The sequence below is a fragment of the Camelina sativa genome, chromosome 10 (genome assembly GCF_030686135.1).
Source record: "Camelina sativa cultivar CO46 ecotype springtype chromosome 10, ASM3068613v1".
Taxonomy (NCBI): domain Eukaryota; kingdom Viridiplantae; phylum Streptophyta; class Magnoliopsida; order Brassicales; family Brassicaceae; genus Camelina; species Camelina sativa.
The window spans coordinates 23,893,806-23,909,991 of NC_141889.1; the positions used below are offsets into that span (position 1 = coordinate 23,893,806).

A 16,186-nucleotide genomic window follows, 5' to 3' on the forward strand; every position below is an offset into this window, starting at 1 on the left:
TCAAGTTTTGAGTCATCTTGCAACTCTTTCTTGTACAATTTCGAAAATTCTTCACATGCCCATGGAATATGAGCATCTACTAGAACCCTGCAACATAATTTATAATTTTGATTTGACCAAACAAATTCTTATCCAAAACCATTAATCAAGACATAACAATGGATGTTAAGTTCAACGTAAAAATTAATGTTACCTATTATTTTTCACAAAATAGTTCCACAATTGAATGAATATCTCAATAGTTTCATTCTCTTTCATAGAATCATCAATCATCTGGAGTTTTTACAAAATTTCAAAAGTCACTAGCAAGTGTCTTCATATATCATCTTTGTTGTTGATTGTTTTATAAACAAATATACAAGATCTGGAGCCTTAGTCTCAACCTCAGCCTCACTATCGGCTTTATTTTCGCTATCTCGGTCAGAGATTACTTCATCAAGTATCATTGACTTTGTAACAAAAATATTTTGGTTAGTGACAATAAAACGGAGACAACATGGACACAATTAACTAACAAATATTCAAATCTGAATGAGAAAACGAATTATAAGACTACCGTGAATTGAGGCCAATTAAGTATATCTAAGAGTTGATGAGAAATATCATAACCTCCATGTCAAAGAATATGCAAAAGAATTTGGTTAAGGAATTTGAATCACGTGACCGCTTTGGGAGTGATAGAACTGGCGTCTAGGAAGAAGTAAGTGGCTGCAAAACATTTTTACACGGTTAGCGTATAAAGGCAGTTCATAAGATGGTAAAATTAGAAATAGGAACCCAAGTGTCTTCATATATCATTTTTGTTTTTGTCAATGTTCTTAAATATCCAACGGTTCAGACATTAACAACAACAAAAAGTAGAAACATTGATGATATAGATGTTTGACAACAATGAAAAAAAACAAGTGTGTATCGTTTTTTTAAGAGAAAAATATAAGTATATAACTTTTTGTATAAAATGGGGGGAGGGGGAGGAGAATCTCCTAATAGAGGGAAGACATAAAATGCGAGACTAATAAGAGGAATCAATAAAATGAGAAAAAAGATTTGATAAAAAAACAAATAGAAAGTAATATCCTAATAAAGGAAGAAATAGAATGGAAAAAAATCTCATAAAAATGAAAAAAAAAAAAAAACCAAATAAAAGAGAGAAATAAAATAGGAGAAAAATCCCTAGTAAAAGAGTAGCCCAGCCCACTAGAGATCACTATATAAGATCATCTTTATCGGGGCTTCTTAGCTCCCATTCTTAAGTTTAAGCTGATTAAAAATAAATCAGAAATGACAATATTACTAAGAAGAAACTCTTAACTAAGAAATCCTAAGAAGCGTCGACGTGGCCAAAAATGGATACTTTTTTTTTTCTTCTCTCTCGCGACGGAGGTTGCGAAATTGATTGAGATTTTTCTCAATGATCTGTTAGGTTGATTCGATTTTTGGTGACCTTCGTCTGTTCTTGACCGAAATAAAAAAAAAGGTGATTCGATTTTGGTGATTCCATTTATAGAGTTTTTTTTCTTCACACCTTCCTTGTAGGGCTGAAGTGAGAGAGCTTCTTTTACATATTGGTAGATCATAATAAAAATGCTAACTTGAGAATTTCTATTCTTGTGGTCACTGATTCAACCTTAATCGATCTAGATCATTCAGTTTCTTTCTTATCTGAGTCTTTAAATTTTGATAATCTTTGCTTTTTATTATTTTGTTTTTTCTTTTGAATATCCAAAAGGGTAACAGAGTTGGGGGATAACAGGATCATCTGTTTTTCTAAATTCACTCTTTGGGGTTTGTGAATTGTCGCTTAAAGTCTAATAAATTATCTTTTCTGGCATCTAGGTAACATATTTTGATCGGAATCAGTAGCGGAAGAAGAGTGAATTGCTCATCCTTGTCTTGAGTTGCCATGGTATGTTTCTACTTCGTTGGTTCAGTTTGATTGTTCTTAGTACATTCAATCTTTTATTAGATCATTCTTTGCTTAATGTACCGGGAAAGTGAAGATTTTTTTTTTGCACTGATAACATGCTATCCCCTTCTTATTTCCAGCTTCCCTGATGACATTTTTTTACTGTTCTTGTTGGATTTTGCTTTAATCGATCGAACAGAGACTGATTTGGATGTTAATCACATTTGAAATTGATGAAGGGTTGGATGTTGATGCACTTGGTTGTCTCAAACTCATCAATATGGGTTGTGTTGTGTTGTGTTGTGTTGTGTTGGGGTGAGATTTGTTTCAAACTTGGTTGTCTCTCTCTGATGAGAACAAACTTGCAACATCTCCATGTTTACACGATTTGCTGCTCTGTTTCAGGTTGCTGCTCTATTTCATATCTCTTATAGGCTCTTTGAAAGAGAAGGTTATGCCACACTGGGTTATATTTAAGTTCTAATTCTTCAGTCTTCATATGAGTTGCTCTCAAAAGTTAAATGCATGTATGTGGAGATCAAACGAATACATCTTCTGTTGACTACTACAGAGTCTTCTATGAGGATCCCCTCTAAGTTAGAAGCAAGAAGACAGGTGTCTTTCTTCTCAAATTCATTGTTCATGGACATGCCTATGGCACCTAAAGTTTGCAACATGCTATCATTTTCGTAAGACTTTCTGTATTTAGTTTTAATTCACTACTTTGATTGGTTCTTCTCCTAAATTTCTAGTTAAATATATATTGTGTGAAGTTGATAGTTCCCTCAGGTTTGTCCCTTATGATGACAATATAATATTTAGAACTGTTGTATCAAATATAATACTTATTTGATTGAAGTATGACTGCTTTGTAGTTTATCGTAACTGAACAGGCTTGGTAAAGTTTGTTATGTATAATGATTTGCTTTTATTGAAGTGTTTTGTAACTGAACTGGTTGGGGTTTTTTTCTTTGCTATTCTTATTGTAGTGTTTTGACTCGATATTACACTGAAGAGGTCCTCTTCTCCTTGCGTGACCTGGAAACGCCAAATGAAGATGGGGTTTCAATCATCTTTTACCTACAGAAGATTTTTCCAAGTGATTTTTGTTTATATGCTGTTAAGTGTAGCCTAGATTCTTGGAAACGCCAAACGCCAAATGATTTTTGATTAGTGAAATATACAATTTGTGGTAATTGTTGCTCTCGTCCTTTGAGGTCACTCTATCCGTTTTACATTGTGTGGTACTCCATATTTAGACACATTTTTTTTGATTAGACAACAACCTGCATATCATTTCCTGCAATATTCTTGGTGATAAAGCTAGGATGCAAAATTCAGATTATTTGATGATGGTGGAAAGGTATGTTACATATTTAGCTGGTCTTCATAGAGTTTACAGCTCCATGCTTAATAGAATCTTCATTGTTTAAACATTTAAACATTATTTATTTATTTATTTTAAACTAAGAACCTCACTTATAAGTGGAGAAGTACAATTTTAATTAACAAACAAAAGGTTCTTATTTTATAAAAGTACACTTTTTAATACTAAAAAATTTAAGAACCTCCAAAATACAAACCTACCAATAAAGATGCTCTAAGATTTTTACGATGGTCTCGACCTATGTGACCAATACCACCTTAGCCTTCACAGACATCACCTCTACAACTACAGCTTCCACAACTAACAAGTCCATTCATCTATATCCTCTATTTCATCTTTGGAGCTTGTTTTATCAATGACACTACGTCACATATATATATGTAAAGATGAATATAGTTTGACGTGTATTAATATGTCTGTCGCATATTCAAATTAAAAACAGGCTTCCCAAATTCCACACTTTAGTGTCCAATATTTCCCTAGTACATACAAATTTAGGTGATCAGTATCATGAAACCAACCACGTTAATTAATAAACTCAGCAAGTTTCATCACAACTCGTCGAGCATTATCACTCTTAGGATCCTTCAAATGAAAAACATGGCTTTCATCTTTAGTCTCCATGACCTCAACTTCACCATCCCATCCACTCTTCTTCAGCTTGGCCGCGTAACAAAAACCTTGTCTCACTAACTGATCATCTGCAGCTACCATAACCAGGACCTTTCCACAGCCTAACCCTGATAAATCAGAGTCTTCTGATCCGACCACATTGATCAACGGATCATCAACTCCGTCTTTACTATTCGGACTCGCGATTCCCCAACTTGTTTCAATCATTTGGCTTCTGATATCATCTCTAACCTCAAACTCATCTATTGGAGTCTTCCCCCAAAAATACGGATGAATCAAGATCATCCCATAGATCAAAGAATCGAAAAGTCTCTCCTTTTTCGCTCGGGTCGTGAGATGATGAGCTATGTTCCCACCGGCGCTATCTCCGGCCGAGAAACACTTTGTTGAAATCGCCGTGTTTGTTTATCCAAGTTTCCGACCCGGATCCGGTTATATGATGAGCGAAGACCCATTTGAGAGAATCCCATGAATCTTCGTACGGGATCGGAATCGGAAACTCTGGTGCTCAGCGGTAATCGACTGAGATAGCTAAGCAATTGGCGGCGGCGACGGTGGAGGTGAGGAAACTGTGGTAAGTAGGAGAAAAAGCTGTTTCTATGATGAAACCACCACCGTGGAATTAGATGAGGATTGGGAGCTTTGTATCGGAGACTTTCTCCGGGAGGTAGACGCGGGCGGAGAGGTTTTTCACCGGCGAGTAGACGACGTCTTTGGAGACGACGCCGTTCTGTGGGGTAAGTGACGGTGGGACTGTTGTTTCACTTGTGAGACGCTCGATGCGACCACTCTTGTAGATTCGATAAAACGGAGATTTGTCGAACGCGATTTCCGAATCCATTGTTGATGATTAGAGGTATGGAGAGATTAGTGAAGATGGTCAAAAGAAGATGAAAGTGATTGGTTTTTTCCGGTCTGTTCGGTTCATTTTTGTCCAGTTTGAAATCGAATTTTGATCCGGTTATGGACATCAAGTTAAAAACTAAGAATATAATCGATAATTAAATGAGTACAATTTCATTCATGTTAGTAATATACTTGTTGAACTTGAACTTCAACATTAAACCATGATGACTTTTACAGTTTTACTAAATGAATTTCGATATATAATTGGTTTAGTGTGGTTCGATTAGGTTGGAACGACGACGTCGGTTTTACTTTTTGGTTTTGTTTGGTTCGACGAAGCTAACATTTCGCGGTTCTATTAAACTTTTGCAACTTTTTTTGTCTGGTTTGGAGTAAAACTGGATCCGGGTTTGGACTAAAAATTTTACAGTCCACGATTTATATTAACATTTTAAATACATATGGATTCTATCCTTTAAATGATACTTATTTACACAATTAATCTTTTGAAATTCTAACAATATAAAAAAGTTTGGTAAATTTTAACAATAAACCTTAATTGATATACACCAAAATCGCAATAACTGATTATTGTTAAAATATTTTTTACAATTCAATTTGTGCTTTCCTTTTAAATTAAAAGATTTAAATGTTTTAGTGAAAAAAAAAAATGTTAACTTTTTGGTAAGATTTTTCTGCAAAAGAAAAATAATCATCCGATTGCATTACAAGACTTGATTCTAACAGTTAAATATGGATGTTGTTTTCGATTGCATTACAAGACTTGATTCTAACAGTTAAATATGGATGTTGTTTTTTTTTTTTTTGTTAAAAAAATATGGATGTTATCATTTCATTTTATATAAAAGTCAAATTTGTACAAATATGGTAAGATAATTTCGACTTTGAATTGCAATTGTAAATTCTGGAGAATATTCACTAACACAGTCACACTAATAAAAACATGAGCATATTTATAGCTAATTTTTCTTTCTTACTCAACCATTTATATATATATATATATATATATATATATATATATATATATTTTAAAAAAATAGTGTATACTTGCTCACAAATATTTTTTCTACTCACTAAAAGAAAATCCTATATTCTTCTTAAGACACTATAAATATATCTCCTTTAGTGCATCTAATCTCACTAAACACGATAAACACATCTTCTACACCAGAAAAGCAAACCAAGAGTAACTGCATGAGCATAAATTACTACATCAGAAAAGCAAACCAAGAGTAACTGCATGAGCATAAATTATAGTGTGAAACCGTGCTAACTAATCTAAATGCTAGGTAATGATGAAAACGAGAGAATTTTTGAATTTTGGTGAAAACGAGAGGGCATCCAAAGTCCCACGTTGGAGGCTATGTGCGAAGATGCTGGCGAGGGAGGATGAAGGTGAAGCCGCTGAGGCTGAATTGGAATGCTTATTGACCTATGAAATTCAGTTACATCAGTTAGTTCAGGGAGAAAGTAGCAATGTCGCGGCTACTACTACCGAGGATAGTACATGGAGGAAGCTGATCATGATTCGCATCACAAACGTGGCAAAGTGTACTCTGGCTTGCGTGAGTTATCTAACTCCTTTTTCTTGGCTATGTTTTCCTTTGAAAGAAGAACCTTCTAAAAAATAGAACTTGGTATAAACTGGTGAAAATAAAATTTTGATTTTTCAATGAAATTGTGTAGAGGTGTGACATTATCATCTTTTAGAATTTTGAAACCAAGCTTGTAAACTCTGCTCTAACATCCTTGTAGCGAATTTGCAGTTGCCTCTAATTTTATCTTGACTATAGACTAACTTTGTTTTGTCCAATGTATCTTTATCATTGTTTTATTGTATTGATTATTTTTCTTTCTTTCACGTGTCCACAACTCATGTCTTTATAATTAAAAAGAATTAATATGTCACAGGCGATGATTAACTGTCCACTCCTCCAACTTCTAGATATAGCCTCATGCCATAAACTTTTGGATGTTACTATTCGTTCAGCGGTCATTTCATGTCCTCAGTTAGAGTCACTAGACGTTTCTAACTGTTCTTGCTTCAGTGATGAAACTTTGCGCCATATAGCCCATGCTTCTGCTAATCTGCATATTTTGAATGCTTCATACTGTCCAATATATCTCTTTATGTTGGTCCTATTAGATATCTTCTTTGCTCCCTTCATTTCTGTTGTCTCATTCTCTTTTTTCCTGACTTGATTTCCCTTTTGTTCTTTGAACTCAGCACATCTTCCATTGTTGATTGTTCATAGCTGTGAGGTTATGACATCCGCTTCTATGACTTGGATTGCTAATAGTCCTGCGTTAGAGGTCAGTGATCGTTCTACAACCTTTAACTATTTTCTTTTGTTTTCCACACGGTGTGGACCACACCCAAAAGCGTATTGTTCTGCAATCTTTAAACGAAGACCACAATTTCAGTTGGGTTGACCACATCCAACTAGAATCTGTTGCAGGTTTTGGAGCTTGACAATTGCATTATGTTGACATCTGTATCTTTGCATATCTCCTACTTTTATTGTATTGAGTTCTCATTTTTTATAGCTTTTTTCTGATTTTTTACTTTATAACAGTGATTTGTGCGTAGGTTGTATGAGGTGTGATGATAAAGCTAAGTCGAATGTAGGTGTACTCATTTATGTGCTTCTGCAAATTTATATTCAAAGGTAAATTCAATAAAACCAATACAATATATTTTTTAAAAAGATAAAATTATTTTAGAATGAAATAAAAGAATTTGTAGCTACATAATGTGGTCTTAGAATTTAAAATTCCTAATTAGATAAATAAAACATAAAACAACTATGCTTTATGAGGAGGTGCTGTTTAAATTTCTCAAAATAACTATTTTCATTTTTAAATCACATTTCATAAACAACAGTGAAAGTATGTAGGAAAAAAAGAAAGCAGTCCTTCCAAATCCAAGTACCTATTTTATGTTACATAGACAATCCAATTAAGCAATTCTACCAATAATAATAAGAAAAAAAAATCAATAAAAACATACATGGTATATGTCATTAAATAAAAAAATCAACAGCCAAAATTAATTAAAAATAATAACGAAACAACAAAACTAATAAAATGGACCTCCAATACATCCTAGAACAAGAAAAGGAAAACATTATACAATACTCTACAATTCCATAACAAAAAAAACTAAAATAAAAATAAATAACAACACATAATAAAATAAAATAAACACATAAACATCCTTAAAAAAATAAAAGTGATTTTACATTACAAACAACATACGAAACTAAACACTACAATAGTTATAAAGAAAAAAAAATATATATATCCTCGCGGGGTAGTAAAAATCAATGGAAGGTTTTATATTATAGTTTAAAATCAGTACAAACTAATTAATTATCTACAACTTAAATATTACTTTGACAATTAACTTAATCCATATGCTATTCAACATAAGTATAATAGTATTAAAATAACATACAAAACCAGATTAAAGTAAAAATATGTCTATGTAGTTTGACAAATAATAACTTTTCTAACAAGACAAAAAAACACTATATAACAATTATGTGATTAAATTTGTAAAAACTACAAAAAAACACCACAAAATTAAACTATACTAATATATCTTCCATAAAAGGTAAAGAAAATAAATAAAACATATATTAGGATTAGTTAGACTATTTATATAATTAATTTTACCCGATTTATATGTAAACATTTATAAGCCATCCTATGCTTGACTTTGAGATTACTCTATTTTTATTTATTAGTGCATTTTTCTATCTTAACATTGTATAAACTGTAGTTTTTATAATTATTCCAGTTAAAAAATATATTTTCAATAATTAAATATATCTAAGCATAGTTACAAAAAGTATCATGCAGCGTAGCGCGGGTCTAACCTAGTAACGTATAATTCTTTCAAATTCAACTCACATAAGCTCAATAACAAATACTATTAAACATTACAAAAAACATCAAATATTTATAACATTGTAGCATCAATACTAAAAGTCAAAGAAAACTCTCTCTACTATTTATAAAACAAAATAAAGAAAAATTATAGATAAAATAGTTGTCCTTGTTAAATCTTAGTATAAAATAAACTGAAAGCTGCAATAAGAACTAGTGGTACATCTTTAAGTTTAAAATAATGTGCTTTAATGAATAATTTAGAGAGTAAAGAATGACGATGAATTATTTTGATATATTATCAGACAGAAAAAAATCTTTCTCAAAACAAAAAGTTTAATTTTTTTTTACAAAGAGGACAAATAGATAAATTTCAAAAGATGTGAATTTTTGAATAAGCACAGCAGTTAACAAGAATACATTTCAAAAATGAACATATGAAACTTTTAGAAAAAAACATTTTGTAAAATGTTACAACAAAAAACGCAGCCGTTAGTTGGTTAATAATTAAAAATTTTAAAAAACAATTATACTGTATGTAGTAAATATACCATAGGTTAAATGGTTTGTTAATTAAAACTAGGTTGACACCCGCGCTCCGCGGGGTTTTATTTAGAATTTTTTTATTAGTAATACTAGATTATGATCCGTGGTATACCGCGGGATAAGTTTTTGTTTTTTATTTTTTTAGTATACTATTTTAGTACTAATTTTGCTAATGTACTCGTTTGTTAATTTTAGTGATTTAGTATATAATTTGTGGTGTACCGCACAACAATTTTTTTTAATACAATCTTAATTAAATATGTTTGATTCGACATATTTTATAATGGTGTTGTTAAAATAGTAAAATAAGGATTTAACCTGTATTAAAGTATCATATTAATGATATCTTTTTTTAGTATTATCAATTCAATCATGTAATATCATATAACCCGTCATGTAATATAACTCGTTTCGGTTTTTTGAAAATTTAATATGTTTAAATATTCATAATTTTAAACTTTTTATCAAGTTTAGATATATCAATTATAAATTATAAATTTCTTTAAATTCTATAATTTACTATGTACGGTAAATTTATGATATATGTGTGTTGAACACACACACTTTTTATATAAATTGAGTAATATATGTTCGTTTAAAAGAATTCAAATCACAATATGTGCAGGAAAAATATACATTTTTATCAACTTTATGTGTTATATTATGATTCACTAGATTTAATTTTTAAAATTAAAAAAAAATGATAGGAGAATAATTTTTTTTAATATGGATATAATCTTCTAAATATCTATATTAATTATAGAATATTATATATATGGATATTTAAAATATTATAATTCTGCTTGGTTATAAGGATAGTGGAGAGGATTAACTAAACTTGTTTGGATATGAATATAAGCAAAAACTTGTTTGGATATTAAATGACATTAAATGTCAAAACTTCCCAAAACCGACTTTTAAGCAAAAACTGCTGCAAAAAATACTAATATAGATAAGTTGTAATATAAATTGATATGCTCAAATTTAACCTTGAGCTACTCTCTCAAATTAAGAGATCAATTGTAGTACATAGGGATCAAATACACAAATACTCCAGATTCACACAATATATTTAATAATCTTTTAATTTTGCTAAACAGAAATATTGTAATTAAATTGCAAGATTAAACAGAAAATAAAGAGATGTAAATTCAGATGGATGAAACGCTAGGCTTAGGGAAATTCTCAGAAAATCATAGAAAATTAGACCAATTAATTAAACAAGCAGGATTCAACAATTAAGCATTGTTCTTGAACTCTAAACACAATTGTAAAATAAATCAGTTCTCACTGCAAATATTATCTAAATTTAAAACCAGAAAATCCAAATCTTTTTGTAAAATTCTAGGTTAAAAATCAGCAATAAAATCAAGTTTAGATAAGTTCACAAAATTACTAATTCAAATCTCTTTGTAAAAAGTAATTTTGCTCACCAAAGGTTTTTGTCAGGAAAATCAATTATATTCTCATATCAATCAATAATCCTACGATCTAAATCCAGATGGCTAATCAAAGATCTAGCATTAAGAACAACCTATGGTGAAGAACAAGAAATATAATGAATCCAAAATAAACATATCTAATAATCCATGAAATCCCTAATGAGAAACCCTAAACCTAACAAGCAGATCTACTCAGACATAATTGTAAGAACACAAATCATGAATAAAATAGATAGCAATAAGAGATTAAAAGAAGAAGAAAATGAGTTCTCAATCTTCTATCCAAAAGCTCTCTCAAAATCTCTCATGGTTTTCTCTCAATAGTTGCAGGAAAAATAAAGCTTAGATCTTAGCAATGACCATAAAAATCCTATTTATATTCCTAAAACACGTCCAAGGACTAATGATGCAAATATGGAAAACTTTAGGGCAGATTTGTAAATCTTCAAAACTTGTGGGAAAACTTCCGATTCTTCTGATCCATCGATACCATCACTAGCATCGACCAATGCTTAGTCTTGAACTGGTCTCCCAACTTCGTAGCTCAGCCTCAATGCTTGATTATGCTCCAAATCCTCCTATTTAACTCCATTATGCTCTCATCAATGCTAAATCCTATAAAGACTCAAAAGACTCTAAAAATACGAAAAAGACTCTATAAATAAGACTTATCTCATGGCTAAAAACACCTAAAAACCATGATATATCAACTCCCCAGACTTAGCATTTGCTTGCCCTCAAGCAAAACATAGACTTAGACCTGTGAAAGAGGTTTGAAAACGCAGAAACTCCTTTTCTTTTTAAACTAATGTCATGATCATCCAAACCATAATCCATATGCTTAGCAGATAAATCCAAATCGAACCACCATGTACTTCTCCGTTGACTTTCATAGCATCCCAAATTCAAACCAAATTCCACTACTTCTTCCATTAAGCCTTCATATATGGGTCTCATCAATTTGATCAATGTCAAGAACCTTCTAGACTCATTCCCGTACTATACCATAACAAGCAAGATATAACTTGTACATGTGGTACTCTTTCTCTCCCCCATACTTATTCTATCCTTACCCTCCTTTGAGCTTTGCTTTGCTGTTTTTTTTTACTATTGTTTTTCTCAAAGTTGTAGGCGAATAATGGGGTCATCGGTAATTTACCTACCCCTCGCTTCCAGACTTTGTGTGATCATTTGACTCAAGAGTAGAATAATGAGGTCATAGGTAATTTACCGACCTCTCTAAACTGATCAAAATCATTTCATCTTTTATTCTCTTTTTTTTTTTTTTAAACAAAGCTCTCAGGAATAATCTCTTCAAACTAAATAAAGGAGAAGAGTACCATTTTCTTTTGAAAATCTTACTTGTCAGGTATGACCAAGGAGTCAAGCTCAATGAACATCAATCTCCTTGATGAGGTAAAAAGAAAAGAGCAGAAGTTACCTCAGGCTTTTATGGATTCAGTTGGAAATTTAGATGTCTTTGGTCTACTGGCCAGCCTTAGGATTTTCCATTAGTCGGATTAGTGGATTCAGTCTGCAGCATTAATCAACCAAGGCAGTACACAAAAAAGAAAAATCATAGTTCCCAACATTTTTTTTTTTTTTTGACTCAAGAAAACACTTTTTTTTTTGGGCGCCTCCCACAGACTTAAACATCACTGTCCACAGTGTTATCAAGTAAGAGAATGGCGAATAAAATAAAATAAAAATAAATAAAAATAAAAATAAATCAAAAGAAAAAGGAAAAAGAAAAAAAACTACTAGTGGGTTGCCTCCTACTAAGCGCTTGTTTTCAGTCATTAGCTTGACTATGTCGGATCTCAGGCATCCGGTGGATCGGAACATGGCAATGAATGCTTCCGAGAGAATGGCCTCTTCATCCAAGGTGGTGTGTAGGCAGTAGATGCACGAGATCTGCCAAGTATATGAGGAACAGGACCATGGCGGGACTTAGGTATGGGTGACTTTCTTTTAAGTCCTGCAAAATCATCAACATAAGAAACAAGCGCTCTACGATAATCTCGTAGCTTGGTTAACTGCAAAACAGTTTTTGTAGCTTTGAAAGTCTTATTGTTGATAGGAGGAAGTTTAGGAGAAGGAGATGCATACCTTTGCTTTACCGGTGGCTTCTGGACTGTGGAATGGTGAGATTTCAGCTTGACAACCGGTGTAGGACTTGCAGCTAAGGAATCAGCTCGAGAATTCTCGGTTTTGGACAAGTCTGGACGTTCTCGTGGAGGTGTGTCGATCGATGCTACAGCTGCATCGATCGATGCTGAGCCTGCAACTCGTGTTTCTTCAACGATTCAGCAACTTTCCTCAGCAATCTGTGTTTCCATTACAAAAACATCATCTATCAGCAACTTGTCATGGATCAGAACCTCATCATGGTCTCTAGTACTGATTAGATGATCTTCACTCCAATCTTCAAGCTTAACAGCTTGGTTATTCACCTTCTCAGCAGTCTCCAACTCTTTGACATACCCAGCAGTAATGTCTTCATGAAGTTCTATGATTGGATCATCATCAGAAGCAATTTCCACAGAAAATGTCTGACCATCAATAGTGGGAGCCCTTCTCAGCTTGTCCATCTCAAAGTTCATGACCAAATCATCCACATTCAGAGATATGTGTCCCTTCTTAACATCAATAATGGCACCAGCTGTAGCCAAGAAAGAGCGTCCTAAGATGAGAGGATCACTAGGCTCTTTGTCATATTCCAACACCACAAAATCAGTGGGAATCATGCAATCTCCAATCTTGATTGGAATATCCTCAAAAACACCTTCAGGAATCCTTCTAGATCGATCAGCTAAGATAAGAGAGATCTTAGTTGGCTTGAAATATGTCATCCCAAGTCTCACAGCAACAGAATGTGGCATTAAATTGATACTAGAACCGAGATCACAAAGTGAGTGAGCAAACCGTCCTGTGGAGATAGAGCAGTCTAACACAAAACTTCCAAGATCTGGTAACTTCTCTGCAATTCTACTCTGAATCACTGCACTCACTTTCTCAGAGACAACCACTTCTTGCTTCATCTCCTTCTTCCTTCTCTGTGGAGGCTGATTCAACAGAATTGAGCTGACATCCTTGTTTAGCAAAGCTCCTTCCTCAGGACTCAAACCATTAGTGACCATCCTCTTCACATACCGCTTAATCCCAGGAGAAAACTTGACTGCATCAATCAGAGGCATCTCAATTATCACCTTGTCCATCATAGCCTTGCATCTAGCTTCTTCAATCTCCTGCTTATACCTCCTAAGTTTAGGAAAAGGAACCTTAGGCTTATAAGCCTTTTCTGAATCAGATGGTGGAACTAGAACAGAAACTGAAGCTGTTCGTGGGGTGTGTCGATCGATGCTATTGGTGCATCGATCGATACTCTCGTTATGGAGTGAGTTTGTCGTGATGGATGGTGATTGCATCGATCGATGCATTGTAATGGTATCGATCGATGCTGGCTCTGCAACCGTAGTATCATTGTCGTCTCCTTCCTTTACCAAAACTGCATTACAAGCATGATTGGGGTTAGACTCTGCTCTTCTAGAAAGAAATTCCTTTTGTCTTTTAACAGACCCAGCAGTCTGAATCACTTGATTCTCTAGCTTCTTAACATGAGTGTTTAATGCATCAAACTTCCCAGTCATCTCAGTGTATACAAAATCAATTTTCCCATTGAAGTCTACTGTTAACTTCTGTTGACCTTCCAAAATCTGTCCAATCATTGATTCCATCTAGCTCTCTGAATTGGGTGGAGGGAGGGGTTGGTAAGAAGAAGAGCCATAATTCCTAGTGAAGTTGCTGTTTGGATTTCCTGTGAAGGAATTCTTCTGACAAAATCTCTGACTTTGATACCTTGCTCCATACACATAGTTGACATCTTCTTCTGTAATCTCTGGCTTTGGCACAAAAGTCTCAACATCTTCAGCAAAATGGACAGACTTATTTCCCACAAGAAGATTGTGGACTGTATCCAACTTAACATTCACTGCAGCAAACTGATTTGAATCATGGCCTTCATGTGCTCTTTTCCGCTCTAAGTCTGCATTCTTGGTATTGTTGCTTGATGCTATCCTTTCTATTAAACGTTCAGCTTCATCTGGGTACCTTGTCTTGAAGTTCCCATCACTAGCAGCATCTAAAGCCATCTGATACCTCCAATCAATACCACTGAAGAAGATACTGATCAACTGCACCTTTGAGAACCCATGATGCGGACAATCCCTCTGGTATGCTTTGAACCTTACCCAAGCAGCTTTGTAAGATTCAGCAAGTCCTTGTCTAAAGGTGGAGAGCTTAATCCTCAGTTCATCTGACATCGCATCATCATAGAAATAGTTCAAGAATGCCACCTTAATGCCATTCCAGGTCTTCAGAGATCCTGGCTTGAGTTGCCTTAGCCAATGAGAAGCTTCCCCAACAAGAGAGTAGGGGAAGAGTTTGCCGTAGAGATAATCCTCTGTGACTCCATTGGCCTTGATGCTTGTGACTATATCCTCAAAATGCTCAATGTGGTCTAGAGGCTTCTCATGTGGCAGGTTCTGGAATGGCCTTTGTCCAACAAGAGCAAAGTTGGCAGGCTTCAACTCAAAATCATTCCTTGGGAATGGAAGATGGACAATTGTGGAGCGGTTCTCATAGAACAAGTCTGGTCTGTTGAAGTCCACAAGAGTCTTGACAAGCTCTCCATTGTTATCCTATCGCCTCTGAACATTCTCTGCATCGGCTCTGGTATTGCATCGATCGACGCCAACATTGCGTCGGTCGATGCCTTCCTGGTTGCGTCGATCGATGTCATTGTTGCGTCGCTCGACGCCACATGCATCATCCTCAACCGCGACGAGTTCTTCCTGAATAACTCGTCCTTCAGCATCAAGTTTCTGGTCTTGCTCGTTGTACACATGACCCTCTTGATCCCTCAAAACTCCAGCCTCATCAGGTCTCAATATGAGTGTTTTGACCATCTTCACTGACTTGTCTGCTTTTGTGTTTTTACGCTCTAGTTGTCCTAACTCTTGGTTTGTAAGCTTCACAACAGGACCAGTAGGATTTTTCCTAGTGCTAGGCTCAGGCATGTACCTGAAACACACAAAAGAAAAGAAACAAAAGCGTGTGAGTAAAATAGAAAAATAAAAATTTAGACAAAATCAAAGACTTTAATCTAATGGTGAATCAAAAGAGTCCCCGACAACGGTGCCAAAATTTGATATGCTCAAATTTAACCTTGAGCTACTCTCTCAAATTAAGAGATCAATTGTAGTACTTAGGGATCGAATCCACAAAGACTCCAGATTCACACAATAGATTTAATAATCTTTTAATTATGCTAAACAGAAATATTGTAATTAAATTGCAAGATTAAACAGAAAATAAAGAGATGTAAATTCAGATGGATGAAACGCTAGGCTTAGGGAAATTCTCAGGAAATCATGGAAAATTAGACCAATTAATTAAACAAGCAAGATTCAACAATTAAGCACCATTCTTGAACTCTAAACACAATTGTAAAAT

General features: G+C 33.9%; 1 long non-coding RNA gene, 1 other non-coding gene and 1 pseudogene across 7 annotated transcripts; 2 read left to right on the forward strand and 1 right to left on the reverse strand.

Annotated features, from left to right (window-relative positions):
• Positions 1–1,238: 1,238 nt before the first annotated feature.
• Positions 1,239–3,102, forward strand: LOC104719546 (uncharacterized). Of its 5 annotated transcripts, none has more exons than XR_015569004.1 (6): positions 1,239–1,477; positions 1,837–1,906; positions 2,047–2,221; positions 2,312–2,357; positions 2,478–2,595; positions 2,896–3,102. It is a non-coding gene; the product is annotated as an uncharacterized LOC104719546 (long non-coding RNA). The 5 variants fall into 5 exon arrangements; XR_015569002.1 differs by having other exon boundaries at positions 2,106–2,221; XR_015569001.1 differs by having other exon boundaries at positions 2,146–2,221.
• Positions 3,103–3,696: 594 nt separating this feature from the next.
• On the reverse strand, positions 3,697–4,808 carry LOC104719547 (putative carboxylesterase 7 pseudogene; annotated as a pseudogene). Its single transcript, XR_015569000.1, has one exon. The product of XR_015569000.1 is annotated as a putative carboxylesterase 7 pseudogene (transcript).
• A 10,070-nt stretch (positions 4,809–14,878) lies between these two features.
• LOC147937259 (small nucleolar RNA R71) lies at positions 14,879–14,985 on the forward strand. The gene has a single exon (XR_015569805.1). It is a non-coding gene; the product is annotated as a small nucleolar RNA R71 (small nucleolar RNA).
• Positions 14,986–16,186: the final 1,201 nt, after the last annotated feature.